General features: G+C 36.6%; 1 long non-coding RNA gene across 11 annotated transcripts in view; it reads left to right on the top strand.

The window, feature by feature from the left end:
• The window catches only part of LOC143442527 (uncharacterized), a 139,743-nt gene that overhangs the window by 38,801 nt on the left and 77,464 nt on the right, over positions 1–23,478 (top strand). For all 11 annotated transcript variants that reach the window (XR_013110780.1, XR_013110779.1, XR_013110774.1 and 8 more), the window contains one exon: positions 6,558–6,650. This is a non-coding gene — a long non-coding RNA (uncharacterized LOC143442527). The remainder of the gene's footprint in view (positions 1–6,557; positions 6,651–23,478) is intronic.

Here is a 23,478-nt window from a genome sequence, read left to right as displayed (position 1 = left end):
GGAAAAAATCCAAACAGACCTCACAAGAAAGGGAGACTGGATCCAAAACTCTATATTTTTACTGGTATGGTTTCCTGAAATAAAAGAATAATATGCAGCTGAGTAAAGCTGGAAAAGTAAGATGTGGCCTTTCTCAGGGAAGATCACATCAATTATTTGTGTTTTAACTGAAGGTCAGCTTTGAAAACATTCATCCAGAGAACATGGAACTTACTAATCAGGTTATATTTAAGAATATATATGCATATACGTGTATGCATGCAACAAAATTTAGTAAAAGGGGTATATATATTTAAAAGATATTGTGATGTGGTTTATGGGAAGTTTGAAGGAAGAAAAGGAAAGAAAAAATATAATTAGATTATAATCAGAGAAAGAAGAAAAGAGGCATACACATGCACACACACAGCAAGAGAGAAAAAGAGACACAGAGAGAGAAATAGACGGACACACAGAGAGATATGAAAATACAGTCACAAACAAACACATGAACACATAGACAAAAAGAATAGAGAGATTTATACATGTATGGGCAGAGTAGTAATAATAGAGGTTGTGGAGGATTTTAGATTATAACGTGGAGGGGAGATATTAAAAGCTTAAAACACACAATATTTCTATTGAGTAAAATGTGTTTTAAGAAATGAAAATACCAATTGGGGAAAATGTAGACTTTGTCTTTTGTATGTTATCTGGATGCACAATTTGTTCACTCCTCACACCAGAACTGTATGAGTTCACAAATACATGCACACAAACACACATGCACATGCAGAGAGAGAGAGAGAGAGAGAGAGAGAGAGAGAGAGAGAGAGAGAGAGAGAGAGAGAGAGAGAGAGAGAGAGAGAGAGAGGCAGAGACAGAGAAATACAATTATGGACATATCTTAAAAGTTTTTTCATAATGTGTTTTAAATTATTTCTTTTTTTTTTTTTTCGAGACAGGATTTCTCTGTGTAGCCCTGGCTGTCCTGGAACTCATTCTGTAGACCAGGCTGGCCTCGAACTCAGAAATCCGCCTGCCTCTGCCTCCCAAATTCTGGGATTAAAGGCATGCGCCACCACCGCCCAGCTAAATTGTTTCTTTACCATGATTATACTGTAAGCCATTCCAGGTGACACAGCTGTGCACAGCTCTGTAGAAAGTGTCAGTACCTGCACCTGGCAGTTCAAAATCACAGTCAGAAAAGCCCAGACAATGGTACTTCCTTGTAGATAGGCAAATCTATTCCCAAGCAACCAGATACATGCTCAGTCCCCATGTACCACTGGCTGTTTTTGTCTTTTGTCAAGTAGAACCAGAGTCCATGTTAAATTACATGTATTTAATCTTTCTTATTTCACTGTCCCTGCTCCTGCTGCAGCACACAGGGAGGAAGGAGAGATACATACAAACTTGTATAGAAATCTCCCTGCAGCAGGCTCCTGATTTACAAAGCTAGTTTTGAGATTTTTCATTTGATTGGCCCTAAACCCATTCTTATTATAAATATACATACACACTTAGCCAATTATAAGCAAATGGAGCTAATATAAGTTCCTGAACACAGGGTTTTTGCCAGTCCAGGTCCTGGCTGGATGTCCAGCTCTCAGCTGGTTCCAGGCTCAATCCAGGACCTGAATACAACCTACTTAGCAATGAAGGTGGACAGCTCTTAAGATGTACCAAGCTGGTCCCTCAACTGGTTTCCTTATGCTTTATTGTCTGTTGCGTGTTCTGTTATTCTTGGGAATTACACTCTACTCTTGCTTTGCTGAGGGTATCATGTATTAAGTTTTTCACTTGGAATGTGCGCCTTTAGACTTTCCTCTGAAGAACATTACTGTGGGAATATTTTCAAGCCACTTGGACACTTGCTTGCCTTTTATTTATTTTAATGACTATAAATCTCAGTGATGAAAATCCATTTTTCTTCAGAACATTAAAGGCCATTCATTTCCAAAAACAAAAAAAAGATATACCAGGAAACAGAGTTAATGGAAATAAAGTATAGACAGGTACTTGCTAGAAGACTCCACACTCCTGCTTAATGACTTGCTTCTATTTCCTGTTTAGAGAATGTGTTTCTGCTTCTTAATACACTGTTCTTCTTTAAATTATACTTTTCACAGTGGCTAAGAGAGACTGAAGCAGTAGTCATGAAGACTGCATTCATCTGTACTAGGTCCTTTACAAACATCTGCTTGTTTAGTTTGGGGGATTTGTGGGATGGCCCACAATCAATGTGGGGATGTCTTTGACATTTTTCTCCTGCTCTTGGGACTTGTTTTCTCCTCCTGGGTTGCTTCATTCAACCATGATAAAAAGCTTTTTTATTTATAGTGTTATTGCATCTTGTTATGCTGTGTTTAGTTGATATAAATGGGAAGCCTGCTCTTTTCAGAATAGAAACAGGAACAGATGTTTCAGAGGAGAGGGGAAGCAGGGAGTGAGTGACTGAGGGGTGGAATGAGGGGAGGTTGCACTTGGGATGCATTGTACGAGAGAAGTATATATTTTTTAAAAAGATATCTTATTTACCCTTGGATTTTGGTTTTATCTGCCATAAGTATGATTCCTCTCAGCCTTCAGTATCTAATAAAGACAGGAGAGCTACTACTCCCTTCTATCTATCTCTAATCTGGCAACCTAAAACTCTGAGAGAAAGGTCAGAGCTGAAACATGGACTGACTATTTTTATAGGGGGTATACTTTTTACTGAAGATAATTTTTTCATACAATATATAATGATTGTGGTTTCCTATATCCTAAATTTTTTAAGATCATCCCCACATTCCCACCCATCCAAATCTACACACTTTCCTTCTCACTCTAATGAGAATATAGACATATATTTAATAATAATAATCAAAATATGACAAGACAAACAGAGGAAAAAGAGCCAAAAGAAAAACAGAAGGAAAACATAGATGCAGAGACACACATATTACACATAAGTGGCACAAAACCACAAAAACCATAAACCACTGTCCATTATAGGAAGGCCCACAAAGGACATATAAGGAAAAAACAACAGAAAACCCCACCACCACCAATAACAAAAACAAGACAAAAATATCACACACACACATACACACACACACACACACACACACACACACACACACACACACACACACACACACACACCACCTCCACCACCACCACCACAACAACCAAAACAATAACAACAACAAAAAAATTCCACTGACTGAGCCATATACTTCTGAGTTTTGGTTTTTAAGGGTAATTTGTATATGCAATGAAATTCCATTAGAGGAAATTTAGTTTTTCATTTGCTTGCATTAATCAATTAGTGATATCTTGTGCTTTTTCTGACAGGTCATGTGCTGACTACCTCTTCCCTGAGAGCCAATAATTATCAGGAAGCATAGAACTGTAATACTGGCATCAAGAGTATTACAGATTCTATGTTCTAATCCACATTTCTTTTTTCCTGGTGAATATTGTTACTGCGGTGTGACAAATATATTTGTTTACTCTTCCTTGTCTGAACACTCCAGTTTTGAGATCAGGCAAGGCAAGAGTTTATCCTCAAGGAAAGACTTTTTATATGAAAATTTACTTTCTAATTTTCTTTTACTTTTGAATTTTTACTAAATCATAACATATTCCTCTGGCTTTCTTCCCAAATCTTTATACTCATTCCCACTCTCCTTCAAATCTAGTTATTTCAATTTGTGCTTTTTATATGTATGTATGTTGTGAATACCAAGGCATGAACTTTCAACATTTTCAACAAGGTAGGAGAATTGGGAAGGAGACTAGTGAGGTAGAGAGAAACAAATTATTTATTGGAATCTAGAAAGGGTCTCAAAACCTCCCTTGGGTGATTGGTTTGGATTAAGTAACATGGATAACAGAAAGTCACTATCACCCTCTACCTGAGTGGTAGTTCTCTTGCATTTCTGTTTAGAATCTCAGCAGTGTCACTTAATAATTACGTTTGTCTTTCTTCTCAGATTTAGTCAGGAAGGAGGTAGGTTCATTTTGGATAGCTAGATTCACCATACTGATAAGTTTGGAAACACATTGAACTAGAAACCTGAAGGGTGAGGGCACTGTATTTTAAAAACCAAGTTGAGTTTTTGTTCACATGTTTTTATAACATGAAATCGCAAGCATCCATTATTATATAACATAGTAATTTAAATGGTCCAATAACTCGCATAACTAATAGTACACAAATTAATTTTGTAAAATTGTTTAAATTTTATTTCATCATATATTCTTCAAAATATACACAGGATACTCTAGCTGATTATTTGTGATGTTCCTTAAGAAATGATATCTGACAGAAAAAAATAGTTAATTCTATTGAAATACAAATCTGAATTGTATGTTCTTTGATCTAACAATACTCACTTATCCTGTGAGTATCTCCATGTTTTCACTTACATACTTTATTAAAACCAATCACTGTTTTGTCTAGTGATTTCTTCAGCAACAAAACATATTTGAAACTGCAATGATTGAGGGTATCAGATCTTGGAGTTACAGACAATTGTGAGCTACCATCTGGTTTCTGTGAATTGAACCCATGTCCCCTGGAAGAGCATTCAGTGTTCTTAACCATTGAGACAGTCTTATATCTACGCTGTGTGTTGACTTTTATGAAACACATCCCCAGAAGACTTTACTTCAATGATATGTACTTTTTAAAATTTTTATTGGTTATTTTATTTATTTACATTTCAAATTGTATCCACCTTCCCAGTATCCTCTCTGAAAATTTTGTATCCCATCTCCCCTTCTTCCTGCTTCTATGAGGGAACTCCCCCATCCACTTACCCACTTCCTCCTCACTGCCCTAGCATTACATTATTTTGGGGCATTAAGTCCCTACAGGACCAAGGGCCTCCTCTCCTATTGATGACAGATAAGGCAATTGTCTGCTACATATGCACTTAAGCCATGGATTCCCTATGTGTACTCTTTGGTTGGTGGTATAATCCCTGGGAGCTCTGGGGCATCTGGTTGGTTTATATTGTAGTTTTTCCTATAGGGCTACAAATCCTTTCAGCTTATTCAGTCCTTCCCCTCACTCATTCATTAAGGTCTCTGTGCTCAGTCCAATGGTTGGCTTTATCTGCATCTGTACTGATCAGGCTCTGCCGTAGCCTCTCAGGGGACAGCCATACCAGGTTCCTGTCAGCAAGACTTCTTGGCATCAGCAATAGTGTCTGCAGATGGGATGGATCCCAAAGTGGAGCAGTCCCTGGATGGCCTTTTCTTCAGTCTCTGCTTCACTCTTTATCTCTGCATTTCTTTAGACTGGAACAATTTGGTGTGAATATTTTTGAGATGGGCAGGTGGCCCCATCCCTCAACAAAGGACTGAGCCTAACCTCTGGATATGATCTCTACAGGTTCTCTCTCCCCTTTGTTGAGTATTTCAGCTAACAGTCATCCCTGTTGTATCCTGGGAGCCTCTTGCTTTCCTGGCACCTGGGACTTTCCTGGCACCTGGCACCTGGGACCCAGTTCTCCATCCCCCACTACTACCCTCCTGTGTTCAAATTCTTAACCTTATGTTCTTTTCCCTTGTCTCCTCCAACACCTTTTCCTGCCTCCTTTTTTCTTCCCCTCCTCTCTTCCCCCAAATCCCTTTTTCCTTCTGTCTCCAATCATTAATTTGTCTCCCCTTCTAACCAACACTGAAACATTCACAATTTGGCAATAATAAGTTTTCTGATGTTTTGTAGATCTCATAATTATTTCATTCTTACCTTGTGGTTTATTACCACTCATATACCAGGATTACATCACATTGTACATTGCCACTGCAGTAGTATTGGAGTCCAATCTCTAATTGTGTGTACTCGGAAAGTCCAAAGTTCTTATTTAGGGAGATTATTAAGGACTATGCTGTATGGAGTGTAAAAACAGGTAATAACACAGGACATAACATGTCTTCCAGAGAAAGGTCTAGTAATCAATTAAAAGAGTACAGGACACTATGAATACACAATGAACTTTAAGGGTACCCACATGATCAAGGCTATTATTTGTATATATAACTGTGGTATACCTCTATGATATTCATTTATTCAGTTACAAAATTAGCTCCTGTGGTTTAGAGCCTGGAAGAATTGTGATCATGGACCTGGCCCACATGCCTCACTTGTCATATCAGGGCACCAAATATTTAACATCTTTTACTTTGCATGCATGGAGGTTCAGGATATTTTCCACCCATTTCACCTCATTAATAACTCCCAGAAAATGGAGAACTAAATTGAAAATCCACGTTAAATTGTGGATGTTTATCCTGTTTATATGATTTTATTGTTAATTGTTCAAGTTTTACCTCTACTTCTTGATTTCCATCTGTATATTACAACCCAGCATCATAAGGATGTATATGTTTATTTACAAAACCTTTACTAGTATTCATGGCACCCCTTAGAGACTTCCTTTGTAATGGGGTTCTGCTTGAGTTGTAAAAGTTATCAAGTGGTCATACTGTAAATGTTATATGGTGGGAATTTATACAAGACAGTGTGAACATAGAAGGTCCGTGCTGCAACTCACTTGTTATGTTTGGCTTTCTTAAAGGAACTGTTCACCAGAAAATAGTTGACAAGCATGGATAATTTTATGGGCCACACTGAGAAAGATTGAGGGGGCACAGAAATGGAAGTAGCAAGTGTAAGTATTCTGTAATGATTTTACAATAAAGAATAAGCTTATATTGAAATACATGTGAAATCAACATGAAATTATTAGCTATTACACAAGTTATAATTTTTAATTTACTATTAGTTGATATATCTATTCTGAAGCTATTTGATAAAGACCTTTATTCTGTTGATATTTTACTGTGCCATCTTAAGTCAATATAAACTAGAATGAAGTACTTAGGTGTTCATGCCTGTTCCCATGTAATGCTTACTCACTGCAGAAATTCATACTCAAGAAATAAGAGGATTGACAAATATGTCAATAGTTCATTTGGCAGAATAGTAATTTTGCAAAAATAACTGAGTTTCTGTTTTGTATACAACTAGATTAATATATTGACATTTTTGTATTGTAACATATTATTATTGTATTCACTCCTAACATATCAAGAGGCCATTGCTATCCTGGCTCTTTCTAATTAGATCCCAAGTCCTGAAGGAGAAAACAGAATACCATTGCTTATACTAAGTCTTCCTGTAGCTACTTATATCACCAGTAGATAATATTTATTCTCATGGCTGTATTCTCTGTTATGAAACTTCTGTAGGCAGTAGGAAAGGTCATAGCATTCAGGAAGTAAAGTACATGGCAAGTTTCATGAAATATTACAAAACTGAGTAATTGTTTTGGGAAAGGAGACTCTGGTGGTGCTGCCTGCTCTTAGACCAGTGATCTCCTCCTCTGCACCTTCCCTGAATAATTATGCACAATCTATGGTGGGTGTTTTGTAATGCAGATGTCTTTATGTTACTCATTATCATGTACAGAAACCATTCAATTTGGTTTATTGATCTGAAGTTCTTTACAATAGTTTTTATAGTTGTGATTGGGCCATTGATCCTGCTACTGGGCTGAAGAGATATTCATTCATATCTCCTCAGGGTAAAGCATTCAAAAGAATCACAAATTCAGTGTTTATTTTTAAAATCTGCCATGCTCAATAAGCATTCTCTATTTAGGTTCAATTACTGTACTATGTTGTCTGTATATTTTCATGCATATATTTATTTATAATTTTTGTGTAATGCTATATTTATGTAAGAATTTTATGGCCCATGAGTGTGTTCAGGTTCAGGAACATGTAATTTTTTTTTCTTCATTGGCATCTTGTACAAATGATCTTGTATGGCTCTCATATGGTACAACTGTTGATCTGCTATTTAAGTCATGCTATCTTCAACCTTAGGATGTAGAAGTACTTAGCAACTCAGCATTTGGTCCATGTGTGCATTTTAGCAGAAACATTTTAGAAAGATTCTTAGATCCTATTTGTACATTATGTAGACAATTTTTAAAATCCTTTTGTGATTATAATATGCTCAATCGTTTATTTTTTCATTTTCCTCATTTCAAACACCTTTTTTTTTTCAAGACAAGGTTTCTCTGTATAGTCCTGGCTGTCCTGGAACTCACTCTGTAGACCAGGCTGGCCCTGAAATTAGAAATCCACCTGCCTCTGCCTCCCAAGTGCTGGGATTAAAGGAGTGCGCCACCACTGCCCAGCCCAAACACTTTCATATACTACTCTGTTTACTTTCAAGTCCACTGCTTCATTTTCAGTTTCTCATTATCACATATATATCTGTATATGTAGATAATTATATATCTTCCAATATAGCCTCCTAGTATCTAACACCTCTCAGCATGCTCCCTGCTTTTTTGGCTCCTGAAATAATTTTAAGATGTCTGTAATGTTCTCTTAGCCTCATCCTGGGGAGTACTTTATAGATCTATCCAATGAGACCAAACTCGACAACTCTGCATATTCTGGCACCATGTAAGCTAGTCTTCCAGGAGGAAACATTCAAGACAGGTTCAGATTAGGGACATTTAAGTCCTGGATCTGAAGTATATGTTGTTTTCAGCAATTGGGTCTATACTTCCACTTCTAGGGGGCAGCAATAAACAATAGAAATACCCTGTACATTGGGAATCTCCTGGACAGACAGAAAAGACACTCAGACAAGGCCTTCTAATATCTGTTATCGAAGTTTTATTAAATGAAGGGAGCTAAGATGATTAAAAAATCATCAAAGCTTCATATGTATATTTATTTACTCACAGATATATGTGTATCACCCATTTTTGCTATAGAGATGATATAATTCCTGATGACTTTCAGACATCTTAAGTATTATTTTTCCCTTCTCTCTCCTTCTGTATATGCTAACCTCCGTTAATATTTCTATATTTTCTGATCTATTCAACTTTATCTTTAGTTCTATATGTGAATTATTTTGATATTTGAAAGTGAAGGCTACATACAGAGGTTGGAATTTTATTGCTATAATTTGTAAAAGACAAAATAACAAATGTGTGGGGAAGGTAAGGTATAAATTAAGCAAAATGTAAGGAAAAATGAGATTACCAAAAGATGAAAAAGAATGGCAGGTTGATAGACAAGTGTGTGTTATAGTCAGCCTTATTAGAATAAGATTAATGATAATGTAGATGGTGAATGAATTAATCATTACTATAAACATATATTATCATTGTAGTAATATTTGTGTTTTATTTTACAATTTTGAAGACCTACTTACACTAATATAAACTAAATTTCCCAACCCAACCGTACTGACAAGAACTCTACAATAAGAATGACACTCCTGTTGAACAGTGGAACAAGTTGATAAAGCAGTCAACTATAATTAAAGAAGCTTGGAATTTAATTCAAAGTTGAATCAATATATAACAGTGTCTTCACAAGACATGGTTAATGTTTGATAAAGTAAATATGGTAGATTCCTCTGTGCAGCTCTTACTCCACTATATTTGTGTCTTTCACAGGTAATAGCACAGACAATTTCCTATTTACTGAGATATCAGTCCTGATTTATAGGAAACTAAAACTGGCATTAAAAAACCACTTAAGAGAACAATATCTGAGATAATGTAGAAGAAAAATAATAAGTTAAATATAGTATGTACCATGGAGACTCTTGAATTTTATTCATTCAATTGGTTATTTAATTTTAAAATTTACAAAGCTGGGGGAATGGCTCAGTCAACTATGTGCTAGCCTTACATTATTATTACACACTTTATTTATAGTGAGCATGTTAAAAATAGACATAGTAGTAAATAAATATCATCCTGTGACTTGAGGTTTAGAGACATATAGACCGTCCCCCAGTCTTGTTGACCAACTAGTCTAGACCACATTGGGAAGTCCATTCTAGTGATAAATGTTAACTCAAATGAGCCAGAGGTAGTAGACTTTTGCACCAAAGCAGTATTAGCTAGATAATCTAGTACAATTGAACACATAAATTATCAACACCATTGATTATAAGTATAATTCTTATACCAGAACAGGCCAAAAAAAAAAAATTCCAGCATAGCCAGGGGCATGATAATGAAGGCAAACACATATCCGAGAGTCAAATGGCATTTGATAGCAGGAAAAGTGAGAGTTGGTTTTCTTCAGGGATTTTTTTTTCACTGACAAGCTTCTTATGCTCCAATAGGTGTACACATGTCTATGTACATATAAAACACTAAATAGACTGAAATTGTATGATGAAAGGAGAGCACATGAGACTGGGATTGAATATTAAATAAATATTGGGAGAAATTTATGTTTAGGGAATTGGGGTGGACTTTTTTAAAAAACTACACAAACACACACACATGAAAGTAGTTTTAAAAGAAAAAAGAGACTTGGGAAATCATTCCAAGAGTCTGCCTCTATTTTACATAGACATGCACATGATATGTTCCCTTTATATATAAAAAAAGAACACATATACTGCTAAGAAACAAATGGTTAAAGTATGAATAGAGTTTGACTATTTTTGTTCTAAAATATACACCTTTTAAATTATTCCTTTACCTCTATGAAACACCCAAACACATCATGCTAACTTGCTGTATTGCTTAATCATGGCTAGAAACCACCATTTCTTTAGATAATCTGAGATGTTTTCCTTCAGAAGTAATGATCCAGTGTGAAGGGTCATCATACAATCACACACCTGATAAAACTGACCCCTCTCCCTCTTCTCCCTCTCCCCATCCCCATCTTCCTCTGCCCCTCCCTTCTCCCTCTTCCTCTCCTTCTCCCTCCTCCCTTGCCCCTCCTTCTCTCTTTCTTTGTGTCTCTTATTGTCTTTGTGTCTCTCTGTCTCTGTGTCTCTTTCTCACCCCCCCATCTAAACACTCCCATTGCTGTGATGAAACACCATGACTCAAAAACAACATTGTGTAGGAAAAGGTTTATTAGGCTTCTAATTTGACATTACATCATCAAAGTAAATCAAGACAGGAACTCAAACAGGACAGGAACCTGGAGGCAGAAGCTGATATAAAGGTGATTGAAGGATATTGCTCCTGTCTTGCTACACATGTGTTCGTTAGCCTGCTATCTTATAGAATCCAGGACAATGAGCCCAGGAATAAAATACCCATAGTGGACTGTGCCCTCTCCCATCAAACACTAATTGAGAATATGCCCCACAAGCCTGCTTATAACTATTTTCTTAATTTGGGTTTCCTCTTCTCAGATGACTCTAGTTTATATTGTCATAAAAATTAACACCTAGCATAGCCCTTAATACATTATTTATTTGCACACATACCCTCAGTCAATTACAGGCAACCGCAGCCAATATAAATCCAGGGACATAGGATTTCTACCAGTCGAGCTCCTGGTTCCAGGCTCTAGCGAGAACTTCATAAAAAAACTACAATTCACAGAAGGAAAACTGCGCCCTAGTTTACAGAGCCACCCAGTAAAACCAGCGCTATTTTCTGGTATTTCTCTTAGTTTTGTTTAGAGAGATTCTGTCCCCCTTTAATTTGCTGGAAATTTGCTCCTATATCTAACAACTCATTTCTGCTTAATATCTGTCCTACTTCCCTGAGATGTAGTATTTTGTTGTATAGGGGAAAAATGATTTCCTAAAATTTTCAGTATTACAAAGAGGAGACCTTCTGCTTCTTACAGCTTTTGAGTATACAATCTGTGAATAATTGTATCAGTGGAAGCTCTCATCTGACAACTTGAGACTCTTGACTGCCTTGCCCAGCTGAGAGCAATTCTCTTGTTATCATTCTAGTGATCAAGAGTACCACAGATACTCCTTTCCAATCCAGGCTTTACTTTAGATTGAAATTGTCACTACTGTTTGGAAAATAATTGATCCCACAGTTTACACACTTTTCTCATTCTCTCTGTCACAGCATTTTATTGTTGACAGGCAAAGGAAGAAGCCTGCTCATATTTTCATGGAAAGAAATTAACCTGCTAAATGACTTTTCTCTACTTGGCTTGTCAAGTCCATTTACTGACCAAGGTCTTCTGATTAGCAACCCATTCTACTCCAGTGACTTTAGGCATGCTACACCATGCATATTATTGAAATTATATTACTTTATCTGAGTTATCTTTTGAATCAAAAATTTTAATTGCTTTCATTACATAATAACTTATAACTCTTGTATTTTTCATGTTAATTTTATTTCCTCCATATTAGTCTTCTTGTGGGGAATCTTAGAAAAATACAGAATCAAAGTGATAGTCAATGGATATAGAGAAGAGACAACTCAATAAGGCTTTTGATGCAAAGAGTAAATTATGAGTAGGATGGATTTTTAGGGGGTTGCATTTATCTGGGTTCAGGGGCTATAGGGCTGCATAAAGATCTTTTACCTCCTACATCATTGTGGGATTTTTGGTAACACAGCTGTCTTTTATAACAATGCTTACTTTTCATTCCATATATAGTGACACTTAACCCATTGGTTTACCAGCCTGGCCTTTATGAGACTTTATTTTAATTTCTGGCTTGTTGCCAATATCCTGTCTGGATCAAAAGATCATCTTTTCTTATTTTTCTTCAGGAAGAGACAAACAGCTGGAACACATTTCCATACTAGTTTAAAAATACTTTCTTACCAATGCAATGCTCAATGTATTTTAAAATTGTATCCAATAGTACTTATATTTAGGTGCTCATTCTGTTGCTCAGACAGGTCTTTAACACATATACTCCAATGATCCTTTTGACCAATGCTCCAGGGAGTCTGACTAGAAATAGCTTGACAGATGTTTCTTTAATATCTAATTGTCTTTGTGTGCTTCTAAGTATGATTGGAATCTCATTGCTGAAGCTGTGCCAACTCCCCAGGGTCTTGAGATGCTCCCACTGTACATGCAGGCTACCACATTCATACACCAATTGTATGAATGAAATCAACTGCTTTCCAACATTCAGTTTTGATTGTTGATTTTTCTTGTCTTATAGATATGGACACCTGAGTCTTATTTATAAAATAAATATGTAAAAATCAAGGCATATATTTTTGGGCTAGTATGGTAGTATATGAGGGGAAGTGACAGTTCTCTGATATTTGTTGAGCAGCCAGCCTAGACTACTCAGAAAATTCTAATCCATTGGAAAACACTGTCTCAAATAAGCCAGAGGTAGTAGATATCTACAATGTAAAGAGTATTTCCCGGTGAGATATATTATTAAGGGGAGGCCATCTGGACAGTGGCTGTGAGTTAGGAAAACTTTAGGATAATAGTTTATGTGTTGTATTTAGTGGCAGATATGTGTTATTGATATATGAGTGGTTTCTGCCAGGGTTTATGCCCATCATATCAGTGAGAATTTGGACAAGCAACATGATATAATGCTGAAAATAATGAGAAATTTAATGGGGGAGGTTCTCTGTAATTGCTTTGGCCAGTGGAGGCACAGTCTTCATGAGGCAACAGGAAATCCAGTTCAATACAACACAATAGCTAGAGTTTTGGTTTAAACTTCTTGAGCACTGGTTCTCAACTCATTTGGAGGATAAAACAACCCCACCAAGGGGTCAAATAATATCACCAGAAGACATGCATATTTATATTATGATTCATACCAGTAGCATAATTACAGTAATGAAATAGCATCAATTATTTCATCGTTGGGGGTTCACCGAATGTGAGGAACTTTATTTAAGGTTTATAGCATTAGGAAGATTGAGAACCACTATTGTAGAATATGACACCAGAGAGTTGATTGTAGAAATATTTAAGTATAGTTCAAATTTGGAAATATAAGTTTTCTCATAACAATTTTCTCAATTCCATGTGCCCAATATAGCTTAAGTCCTGACTACATTGAAATGCTTTTGCAAAGTACATGTGACACCTACCAAGAGGATGAGCTTTTTAGCTTAAGTGCCTAGAATATGATATAGCCTCAGTCATACAGATATTGGAGAGGTCACACAGCTAAAAAAAAATACATGAGACATCTTCCCCAAGGATGGGTTCTATTAACTGAGAAACAGAACTAAAGATAATGGTCTAGGAAAAAAGAGTCTGGGATAAACATAATCTGAGGAATTTGGGTATGTCCTGGTCCTTCATATAGCACAGATCACCAGGCTATTAACATGTACTCCTAGCCTCCTGGTTGGAAAACAGGCTTTTTTCATTAGGATTTTATTGTTGTGAAGAGACAAAATGATCAGGGCAACTCTTTAGAAAGGTCCTGGCTTAAAGTTTGAGAGGTTTAGTGCAATTTCATCACAGTGGGAAGCATGTCAGCATCCAGGCAGACATGGTGCTGGAGAGGGAGCTACAAGATCTATATCTTGATTTGCAGGCATCAAGAGGCTCTCTGAAACATTGGGCATATCTTAAGCATAGGAAGCTCCAAAGTCTAACCCCAGAGTGACACACTTCTTCCTAGAAGGCCACAATTTCTAATAATGTTACTCCCTATGGACCTAGCATTCAAACACATGAGTCTATTGGGGGCATACCTATTCAAACCACAACACAGATAGATATATTACTTCCATTGAATTACTTCAATATCTATACCAGCCTCTATGTTTAACATTCCTGGATTCCCTAGTGAATATCTGTGATCACAAAGACTGAATGCTCTCTAAAAAGTATGTAATGGTGAGTGTAAGCTCTGAGTGATGCTGCTTGTGTATGGTAACAATTGAAGCAGCCAACAAACAAATGAACAAACAAGTGAACAAAAAACTATGGAAAGCTTATTATTTTATATTGGCCTCCAACAACAGGTATATTAAATAAATGAAGATAAACAAAAATGTATGTTTGGATTCTTTAAAGCTATGTGGAAAAATATAAAAGAGCCTAAAATCGACCAGTGGTATAGCACAGCCTCTTACACTTCCAAACCTGGAACCCATTGGACTCTTGTAGCAATTAATTAGAGAATAACCTAGAAAAAATGTATACTTTGTGTTGTGTGTAATTTTAAAAACATGCTCCCACCTTTCTTGGGAGCTTAGCCCTTGCTCTGACCTCTCCCAGTTCCTTTTGCCCCTACTCAATCGCAACCATCCCCTAATCTGGAAAAGCTAGAAGCTGCTGTCCGTGCCTGGGAGCTGTGCTACCAGCTCCATGTGAGACCTTTGAATCTTCAGATTAAAAAACTACACACTTAGTCTTATTATTTTAGAATTTGCCTCCTAGCACAATTACTGGGTTCATAATTTCCTGCCCAACCTTATCAGGTAACATATATCAGCCAACCTCTGATGGTAGTGAGGGCTGCTGGTGGTTCTAATTTCCCCAGGATCTTACATGACTATTGCTTTCTCCTCGTTTCAAAGTCGGCCTAAAAACTTTCTCTTTTCCTGTGTCTCCTTTCTTCCTCCTGTGACTTGGAAGTCCCACCTTTACCATTTACCCAAGAATTGGCTCTTGACTTATTTATTGACCAGTTCAAGAACAAATTAGGGAGCCAGCACCTCACCCTGTAACGTTGAGTCCTGTATTTGGCCACGATGCCAATATTGCTCTTCATTATGTTCAGGTGTTTGAGACAATGGCAATCAAAGAAGACTCAATACTGAAATTGCTAGAATTACAGAAAAGCCTTAGAAAGAAAAAACATTATGTTATAGCTTAAGTTGTGTCGGGTTTTTTTTTTTTTTTTTTTTTTTGAGTATAGGAACAGATAGAATCAGTCTGTGATCTGTGGATGCATAGGCTGCAAAACCTGTGGCAGTAGAAAGGGGATTAATGGCTGATGAACTGTCTGATCTATATCATTAGAGTTATTGTTCAATGATTAAAGAAGGTCACCATGGATGTCAATTGGCGGAAGACAGTGTGCAAGAGCACTATTAAGAGAATTAAGTATAAGAAAATCAAGGTTTTATTTGAAATAAGAAATGCTCTGATGCCCCAAGGATTTGCCCTAACTGCAAATTTACCACTGGAGAACAGGATCTCATTTGACTTTTACCCTTAGCTGGGCAGTACAGAGGGAGTAAGCAAAACTAAAGAAATCATTGCTGGTAAAATGAAGCATTAATACCTTGTGTCCAAACTTCTGTACCCAGTGATGATGTGTGGAAGAAATAATTGGTACTATTAGACTGAAGGCTGTATTAGGCATTTTTATATTTGCATGTAATATCTTCTTAGATTACAACTCCTGAGATCAAAAGACAATTGTTCAGAGCAGATGTGACACTAGATGTTCCAAATGCTTTGTCAAGGTTATTTTTGAAGTCAGACTATTAAATCAAGTGTGGTTGCTCAGGAATTTGCTTCATTGTTTTGTAGTACTTTGTATAAAGGTTTTGTTGTTTTCCTATATAGATTGCAGAGTGATAGATATTGAGGATATTGCAGGTTTAGAGTTCATTTAATATACATGTTGAAGAATCAAAAATGGAAAATTAATTCACAAAGCGTATAGCAGTTCTTTTCTCTAAAATCCTCGATAATTTTTGGCTGAGTAAGGTACAAGTGAAACCCCTGAGTATGGTTGGGAACGCTTCCAATAGTTTTGACCTGTAAATGTTAAAATTTTTATAAAAGATAAGAATAAATGCTTGGTAAATACATACCTTTATAATCTCTCTATAATCTATCCACACTATCTATCTATCTATCTATCTATCTATCTATCTATCTATCTATCTATCTATCTATCTAATCTATTTACCCACCTATAATCTATCACTGTATCATCTACCTATAATCTATTCTTCTATCATCTATTTATTCTTCTCTAATATATTACATGCTTACTGCTGTTTGCCCTCCCACCTCTCCTCTCACTCTTTCACCCATACTTCTCCTCTCCCCTACATCCACTCTTCCTCACTTTTGCTTCAGAAAAGGGAAAGGCTCCCAGGGAGATCAACAAACATGGTATAAACAAGTTACAATGAAACAAGGAACACAGACTTATATTAAAAGCTGGTCAAAGGAACCCAGTAGAATGGAAGAGGTGGCTACTGCAAGCAAAAGATTTGGAGATAGTACCTATTCCCACTATTAGGAGTCTAACAAGAATGGCATACCGTACCACCATAATCTAGACACCGAGTACTGAGGTTAGACCCATACAGGCTCCCTGAGTGTTGCTTCAGTCTCTGAAAAACAATAGGAGCCCTGGTTTGTTGATTCTGTGGGTTATGTTCTTGTGGTATCCTTGGCCTATGTGGCTCCTACAATACTTCTTTCCATTTTTTCACAGGATTCCCTGAGATCCACCTAATATTTAGCTGTCGTTCTTTGAATCTGTTCATATCTGTTGCTGAAGGAATTCTTTCTGATGACAATTATGCTAGGCCATTAGAGTGTAGCAGAATATCATTAGGAATCATTTCATGGAATTTTCTTTCTTTCATTAATTTAATTTAATTTAATTTAATTTAATTTAATTTTACTTTTGCCAATCTCTAGTTCTTTGAGGAACCAGCCAGTGTTACAGCTCTTGGAAGAGAAGTGAGAAGTTGGGGAAACCTGTGCTTGGCAGTGGTAGTGGTGTGAGTCTGACCAACCAGGCAGGTCCATTTTTCAGCTATGAAAGCTTTAGGAGAAACAAATCTTCCCAAAGTGTTACAGATCTATAAAACATACACTCTCAAATGGTCCTTGCTGAAAAATCTTTTGCACATTATTCCATGTGGACAGCAACTTAATTCATTGAGAAGTAAGTGGGATCAAAGGGTAGATGCTTTCCATTGATTCAGTTTGAGATGCTAGCAATCCTTTATTAACATGAGGAAGGACTCTGTTTTCCCTACCTGACTGACTGCCATAGTTCTCTCAGTGTTGTGTCATGGGTATGTGTTTCAGAACAGGTAGAGGTAGGCAGGGAGTGCCCCCCCCCCCACTATTCTAAATTCTGAGGTTCATGGGGTTATTCTCACTCAAACTTAACAAGTTGTTTTGTCTAATGGTATGGTCCACTTGCACTAAAACTCTCATATTTTGTTCTATCCTATGTCTCTGGGCTCCCATATCTTTATTTTCTAGCCATGCAGGAAGTGGTAGGAATGGAGTCCCTCTCATTACATGGATCTCAAGTTGGACCACTCATTCTTTGGCTACACCCATAAATTTTCTTTTTTTATATATTTTTTTTATTAGATCTTTCATTTACACTTCAGATGCCATCCCCTTTCCCCATTCCCCCCCTTAGAAAACCCCTATCCCATGCCCCCTTTTCCTTTTTGCATTTATACATTTTTTAAAAAAATGTTAATCATAGGCTTTATAAGTTTGGTATTGTTCAATCAGAGGTGTAACCCACTACCCAACCTAGATATATCTACTATCTTTGAATGGTGGAGATTCATGAACATCTGCTTCCCTGTCTCCCCCCTCTATCTCTCTTTCATCACCTAGCTTCTCCTCTCCTTCTTCTTCTCCTCTTCTTACTCCTTTTCTTCCTCTCAGTACTCCTCCCACCTTAGCTCCTCCTACACATCACCCTTCCTGTTAAAAGGAAACTTTTCTCTCAAAATACAATTAGAGCATAATTATGCCAATTTGTACCAGTGAGGTACAAGATAGTCCTAATACCCAGTCCATCCTTTTGTTGACCTACCAGCACCTCTGTTATCTCTCCTAACTAAAACATTTAGTTCTGAACCTGGCTTTAGGATGAATGTCAGCTGACGACCATACACTCAGATCTTTTCTCTCAAGGTCAATAGCTATAAGTTTTCAACCCCGTCAGAAATCCAGAATGACTGAGTTGACTATAATTGTGGGAAGCACAAAGCATAGCTTCTAAAACTTAGCCAATTTATAGAGACCTCTGAACACCTGGACACTCGCTCTACTTCAAAACGTTGGAGCATCTGTTCTTCTGCCTTCTGGCCCAGGATCATCTGACAGACCTTAGTGCTGCAGAATTATTAAGGGCTGATTACTCTGTCTAGGCAGATATAATCAGTCGACTATTCTGCAAGTGTGTCCTTTTCTGTACAGTAATTTGTCTGTAGAAGGAAAGTGGCAATTCTTGCCTAGTGGCTGTCTCACCACAACTGGAGTAACTCCAAGGATGCTCAATTCCTTCTTAGAATTTAACATAGGAAGCTGTCCGGAGCAGACAGGTCTCTAATGAAAATGAACATTAATACTGAAATGTTTGTCATGTCAATTCTAAGGATTTCTGATGTTTTGAAAACCAGCTATCCATGTAAGGTAATCTGGACTGTTGCCTGTTAACTCCACTCAGCTATTTCTAAATAAAACATAGAGAACACCCTTATAATAAACTCCAAGTCATGAATTTGCTATAGTCCCTTAACTCACAGGCTGACCATCTCAAATCAGTTAAAAAAGTTGAAGAAGGACGGGGTCTAATGCCGCCTTTACCTTAGCACATCTTGTAGGCTTGACATATTATAGTCAGAAGGTTTCTGTGGCTGCTTTTGTATTCTAATCCAGCCACTGGAACCCTTGGCTAGTTAGAGAAGATGACTATTTCAGGCACTGTATCCTTCATTACTATGAGGTTTTGCTAGGGGTAGCTTTGTCAATTCCATGGAGTTTCTGTTTCACTAAATGTACCAAAATTCCAGTTATCTCTCTTAGTATCCTTTCCTTCTACTCCCCCACCTATTCCCTCCATAGTCCATCCTGACCTGCTCTTATTCTTTCTACAGCATACTATTCTATTAATCCTTTTCACAAAGATCCATGTATCTCTCCTTTAGCCCTCCTCGTTGTTTATCCTTTCAGGATCTGTGGATTGTAATATGATTATCCTTTACTTTACAGCTATTATCAACATTTCTGATTAGGAATATAAGTACTAGCAATTACTAGTTGTTAGACACAGAGACCCTAGAGTTTTCTAACACAATAAAGGCTTTTACAATAGGTAACAAATGCATACTATGTCTGAATTATAAGGTTCTATTGATGATAAGCTTGATTGCTTTGGTTGTGTGACCAAGAGAAATGAACCTGTTTCGGTTTCATTTGCTCTCACAGTCTTTCTGGGTTAAGATTTACTAATACTTTTTTTTTTAATCTGGAAGATGCTGTTTCCTTGGATTCAGCTACCAATTCTGGATTGTAATCATTTTATATTCTCTTCTACAAAGATCTGGGAGTTTTAAAAGGGTAGGCTTGATGATGATATTCTATTTAGGAAAAAGTACACCATTTTTTTGTCATTTTAATCTTGTTGTCCAGTTTAAGTGTCAGTGATGTTTCTCCTCTACTGCAAGAAGAAACTTTATTGATGGGTATTAAAAAATGTCCTGACCTATGAGAGTAATTTTATCAATAGGTGATTTTAGCAGACTAATAGTAGTAGGTTTTTGCTAGGCCTATGAGTTTTGTAGACTCGTGTACTTGCCTATTAGCAGTGTCTGATCTGATATGGGCTTCAGCTTATGGAGTGGGTTTTTACTCTGATAAAATTTAGTTATTAAATTGTACAATATTTGTGACACTGTATGTCCACTATTCTTCAGGTTACTATTGTAGGTTTCAGGGTTTGTAGCAGGGTGATATTGTTCATTTGTCTTCTCTTCCATTAGTGGGCATATTATCTTTCAACTTCAGAATTTTTAATCAGTAGGAGTGATGTTTCTTAATGTCATAAATAAGCAGTATTTCTAGTAATATGCCTTTACCATCAGGTTGTTGAGATTAACTGAAATCGTTGGCTAAAGACTATTATGGATTGGGGGTCAATGTAGAACTCAACAATAGATAACCCATTCTTGACACTAGATTTTATTTAGTGGCCTGAAATGTGTATTTGAGGACTTTCTCCCCTATTGAAAGGTAATCTCAAAATAAGAATACCTAAAGACAAATACTATGATAACACTTCAAATTGAAATTCCAATGTGAAAGGTAAATATGTATGATATAGTTAGGAATTATGCTTTTCCAGAAAATTGCCATTTGTAGGTTCTTTTGAATGTTCATAATTTCATGATCTATGAATATTTTTCAAGGTTTATAGCAATTGAAATAATTGCTTTCCTTGAGCTTAATATAAGTCTACTTTCTATTTTTTGTTTTTTTTTTAATTTTCATTTCAGATGTCATCCCCTTTCCCCATTCCTCCCCCAGAAACTCCCTATTCCATGCCCCCTCTTCCTTTTTGCTTCTATACAATTTTAATTACATGCAAGTATTAAGATCAGTTCTAGGTTAAAGAACTAGCAATACAATAGATGTAAACAGTCAAGGAACAAGTAAGACAATAAACACAAATAGTCAAAGAGCAAGCAAGGTAATAAATAAATTTCTGTGATCACTCCCATGATCACTATTTCTGAGGACTTAGCTGGATGATCAAAATATCTGAGCCTACTTCCCTGTCCTAGCCCAAAGTCATGTTCATGTCTGAAGTCTACTTTGTTCTAGCCTAATATCAGATTCCTTCCTGAAGCCCAATTTCTTGTCCTTGGCCAATGTGATATTGCTGCCAAGCTGCCAATTTCCTTGTCCTTGTCCAATGTCAGATTCTTGCCAAGCAGCCCCAAAAGCTCTTCACATCTCCCTCTTTTTTTATTTTATAAACAAGACTGAGCCTTTTTTAGGTATTCTGACAAGAATGCTTTCCTTACCTGTCATGTAACATGTCAAAAGCAATGAACTTCTGCTTTAGGTTGGTAAGGCTTTGTGTGACAATCTTACCATACCTTCTTACCTTGCCAGCCTGTTAAATTAATAACTTTGTCTGGGGGTCCATTTTCAATTTCAAGCCATGTACTTGGCTGCCAACCTGTTGATGTTGTTAAAGACATGCTTTAACACGATGGACAGGAATAAAAATATTCTCAGGATCAAAAGGGCTAGCATGATCAAGCTATATATGCCATTTTTGAAGTTTGACCAAAATGGAAATACTGACCTCAGGTCATGGGTAATTATATCAGCAGTATCTACCACATCAATGCACAGCAGAGCAGCATTCTTTAAATTCATAAGATCACTCTGTAACATTAAAATGTCAAGAGAGGAGTAAGAATTTTGCTGAATATACTGCAAGTATCTTTAAACTTTTTCACAATTATGATGACTATCATTGTAAATTTTAGAAGTAACACAAATTCAATGATATTTAGAATAACACTTGAGATGGCTCCTTACTTTTAAACTTTGAACCTCCTTCCAATAATTAGAATAGGATAAAGAGCATCAATGCCCTGGAATTCCACTACACTGGGGAAGTGAACCTTCACAGGACTAAAGGCCTCTTCTTCCATTGATGTCCAACAAGGCCATCCTCTGCTACATATGCGGATGGAGCCATGAGTCCTTCCATGTGTACTCTTTGGTTGGTGGTTTAGTCCCTGGGAGCTCTGAGGGGTCTGCTATTCTTATATCAGAAGAAGTCTAGAAAATACCAGCATAGCGAGAGGCATATCTTATGAAGCTGCACACATATCTGAGAAGCTAGTACCATTTTATTAACCTCCGGAGGAATGAGAGCCAGTTTTCTTTAGGGATACATTCCTCAAGAGGCTAATAATGCTCCATTAGGTGGTCCCTCATTTAAGCACACACAGACAACAATAAATGGAATGAGTGTGTATTAAAAGAATACAGCACATGAAGTTGCAATGGAATATTGATTGACATTGGGTAAAAATTCAAAGTGAGTGAAAGGGGGTAGATTTTCCAATTATATATTAATATTAATTTGAAAAATAAGCGTTTTAAAGGTTGGGTGATACCAAGGAAAAATTCCAAGAGTACTCCTCTAGTTTTTTATAGACTTGCAGATAATGTGTTCCTCAGAGTAATAAAATATAATATAATGCTTATAAATAAATGCTGAAAATATGAATATATTTTGATAGTTTTTGTTTTAAATTATACACTGCTGGATTATTTCTTTATCACTATGAAATAATAAGACACTGCCTGCTAATTTGGTGTATCATTTGAATATGGCTAGAACCCACATATACATGTATATGTATATTTATATGCATATATACATACACACATAGACACACACATACACATATTCATATATATACACATAATACATATACACAGGTTTGTACATGTGTGTACATGTATGTATGTATGTATGCATATGTATATGTGTGTATGCGTGCTTAGGGATGGTGCCTTGAAATTTCCTAAGATTTATTCTATCTTAGCATCTGTTAATTACTTGTTGCTCTTCAGCCAGTATCAAGCCCTCTGAGATTTCCAACATCTAAAATGGATGGAGATTGTCATGTCATTTTGTTATTTTTTTCTAGGTATTACAATTGTTGAGATTTTGTGGGTTCAGCTTCCCTGTTATACAGGAGACACTTTCTCAAAGCAGACATCCTGTTTCTTTGGATCTTACATTTGTTCTGAAAACCTTCCACAATATTCTCTGAGTCTTGGGTGTTATTCTCTTTCTCTCTCTCTCTCTCTCTCTCTCTCTCTCTCTCACTCTCTCTCTCTCTCTCTTTCAATTTATTGATTGGCCTTGGGCACTTCACAGGTATGTATGCATTGCATTGTGACTAGTTATGAAGTACTCCATCTGCTATAAAATACTTGAAGATTCTTTAACAAGGCTGA

Source organism: Arvicanthis niloticus, chromosome 1, assembly GCF_011762505.2.
Source record: "Arvicanthis niloticus isolate mArvNil1 chromosome 1, mArvNil1.pat.X, whole genome shotgun sequence".
Lineage (NCBI taxonomy): Eukaryota > Metazoa > Chordata > Mammalia > Rodentia > Muridae > Arvicanthis > Arvicanthis niloticus.
The sequence above is the reverse complement of the archived record's forward strand: the minus strand, read 5'-3'. Positions and strand labels throughout refer to the sequence as shown.